Genomic DNA, 3,392 nt, shown 5'->3' with positions numbered 1-3,392 from the left:
TGCAATAACGTATTTTATACTTTTATATATTTCATATTTTTGTACTGATAACATTATAATAATACCATTAAAGGAAATGAGCATAAAAATATATTCATTGCAATGTTAAACTTTTATATTCAGTACGTAAATGTTAATAATCTATAATTCTTTATAATAAAATTCTCCTTCGTTAGAATTATTTTGCTTTCTGTTTAAATATAATTTTTAATATAGAAAAGTTATAACAGTTTATAAAAAAAGTGTTTTGCCAACTTTATTAATATACTTTTCTTTATTTTATAATTAAAAGAACATTATTAATAAGAATTTTTTTATATTTTGTTAATTTCTTTCTTCTTCAATTGAAAAAAACAAAATTGCTTTTAATCGACTTATTAATATCTGCAAACTTATTATAATGGGAACAAAAAATAAAGCTAATAAATAAATAAAAGTTTCTACTATAAAAAACTTTTTATAATATTTCAACAGATCAAAACAAGTTTCATACAAAAACTACAATTTAGAAAAAAAAAATTTCTTCCATACAAAACTTAGCGTCAAGTCTCTAAGAAATTTCAATTAAAAAAAATTCAAATAATAAATATTTATTCCCGATGAATAGTAACATCACTACAAATAAAAAAACCATTATATTAAACAATTCTCTACTAAATTCATATTCATACTAAAATATTTATTCCATTTTTATGTCAATTTCCACTCTTATTGTTTTATATACTTTTACAATAAAAGCCTGCTAACATTATATAATTTTTTTCTAAACGAAATTTATTTATTCTCTTCTAATATAAATATTTTGTTATAAAATTTTATTCCTTCTTAGAAAAAATATTCATAGTAAATTTATTCATATATTACAGTTAATATAAAGAACTTTATTTCATTGTTTCATGATATAAATAAAAGTATACCTACTATTTTCCCTCATTAATAAGTTTCTTGTATATATTTATAACGAACGAACCATAAATTTTGCTTTTATTTTTTTCACATAAGCATGATTATAAAGTTTATATAATAATAAAATTGCTTAAAAGTTTCATATAGGATTCTTATAAATATCTTTACGATAATAATTATTTATATGTTTTTTATAATTTATACATAATATTTGCTTCTCTACTTTTTCTATAAAAAATTATAGAAAACATTAATTATATATTATTATTTCCTATAAACTTTGTTTCTGAATTTGTTTCAAGTAAATATTTTTATTTAAAAAGAAGATTAATTATTAAGTAATAATTATTTGATTTCCATTATAAATATACTCTAATAGAGTAAAGCTTTATTATTAAAGTTTACTTCATTTTTTGTACTACTTTTAAAAAAAAATGCATTATAAAAATATAGAATCACTTAAAGATGATTTCTTATTAACTTCTGTATAGTATTTAAAAATAATTATAAAATATGTAATTGTTTATAATAACGTTTTCTTTTCAATACTTAATATAAAAAGTTATTATAGTAATATTTATCCTACAACATTAGTTTAAACACGATAGAAACACTTTTTAATAATACTTTATCTGGACTTCTAAAAAGAAGAAACTTTTTATATCTCTCAAAAGTGGCGGAGTTCTGCAAAAAAAATATATAAAATATAATATATATATATATATATATATATATATATATAATAAATAAAAAGTTAACATTTTCGGATTGGTTATTTTCGATGGTCTTTTTTGAAGGTAATAAAAAGTTTTTTTCAGATGCCGAACTTTCTTTGTGCAGAAAACGTAGAAGGCCAGAAGGAAATACTAAAGCAAATAATAATTATTATTAATAGTGCCAAACTGAAAAAACGGTTAAAGTTGATATAACTAGTAAAGATTTGTTATTAACTTTCAATGCAAATATAATTGGAAAACATGTAACTACAAAAAATTTAATGATTCATTGTTTATTATACTACTGAAATAGACAATTTTTTAATGAGTGTGACCAGCCAATACATAAGCAAATATTTACTATAAAATTATATATATCACATTTAAAAATATGTGATAATGGAATCCTTTAAAAGGGGCAATTTAATAGTAATAATGCAACAAAAGCAGAAGTATATGTTTCTTTACGCCAGTAAAACAGTTTTTAACTTTATATAATAATAAAAATTTAATACATAATCTTCAACGTTATCATAACTATTTCTAAATTATTACAGCGCCAACTTTATTAATAAATTTTTTTTATAACCAACGAAAAACATTTGCAAAATATTTTAAAAAAATAATAATGAAAATTTTTAGTATAACAAGAAATTTTTTATAACTGTTTTGTAAAATATATTTACAATAAGAAATATTAATAAAATCATAAGTGGTAATGGCTCATTAATTTACAACACTTACAATATTAACAAGCAAATTTTAAAAAATTTGTAAATATTATATCCTTCACTATTACTAAACTCCTCGCCGCACAAAATATTAATACGGCGGGCTTGCAAAATTTTAAGATCTTCTGACTGGCGATAAAATAAGAATTAATGACATCATTGATATTAATAGCCAATAAACACGCTTTATTATAGTACTTCATAAAGTTATAACAATATATACGTAAAACTTCAACTTATTTTAGTTTACAACTTATTTTTAACCAATTAAAAGTAGAATAATTTGTCACAAAGACAATTTACTATTAATCAAAATATAGTAATGTCTTAGTATTAGCGCTGTTTTACACCAAATGAATTATAATGTATAAGGATACTTCTGCTCAATAGATCGAGTGCTTCCGGATTCTCACCAACCCAAAGTTCTAACAGCTGACAAGATAATTCTTTCGAAACGAACGAACGAAAGTCATTAGTTCTAGTGAAGATGGCAGTTATCAAGTGTTGAAGAATAGCACATTCAGTTAAGGAACCTTTTATAATAATAATAATATGATATAATACGACTGTCCTACGTGAATAATGATTACTAAAAAATATATATCAAAGTAAAAAAAAAGGCTTGAGAAAAGACCACGTGATTAGATACTTTCGTATAAGAGTCCACCGTATAAAAATACACTGAATATTATATTTATAATACCGCGCCGAATTTGATTCACTATATTCGGTGATCCTTCTTCTATAAGTGCTTTCATTAGCTGCCCGGAGCCCTTTACAAACGCAGGGGCGGGATGTTGGAGTAATTTGAACAAGCTGATTGGATAGTAAAGTAAGTAAAGTCTTGAAGCATACTATAATAAATATCTTTTATAACAATAATTATAGCTTTTCGGCAAAAAGCTGGCTTTATTAGACCAAACATATTTTAGAAAGAAGATTGAGATAAGAAATGACCTCTGAGGAGCGCTTTCAGCCATTAAGCTTATAAGAGTATCGAAACAAGATTCTGGAGTGGTAGCACTGAAGCGCTCACCAA

The 3,392-nt window shown here is 22.8% G+C and overlaps 1 long non-coding RNA gene across 1 annotated transcript; it reads right to left on the bottom strand.

Annotated features, from left to right (window-relative positions):
- Positions 1 to 1,690: 1,690 nt before the first annotated feature.
- Positions 1,691 to 3,110, bottom strand: LOC135122055 (uncharacterized). The gene is made up of 3 exons (XR_010279224.1): positions 3,057 to 3,110; positions 2,731 to 2,886; positions 1,691 to 1,772 (listed from the first exon to the last, which is right to left on the bottom strand). It is a non-coding gene; the product is annotated as an uncharacterized LOC135122055 (long non-coding RNA).
- Positions 3,111 to 3,392: the final 282 nt, after the last annotated feature.

The sequence above is a fragment of the Zophobas morio genome, unplaced genomic scaffold (assembly GCF_036711695.1).
Source record: "Zophobas morio isolate AGI-343-1 ecotype UQ-CSIRO unplaced genomic scaffold, CSIRO_AGI_Zmor_V1 ptg000847l, whole genome shotgun sequence".
NCBI lineage: Eukaryota > Metazoa > Arthropoda > Insecta > Coleoptera > Tenebrionidae > Zophobas > Zophobas morio.
This window is presented reverse-complemented; position numbering and strand designations above follow the sequence as displayed.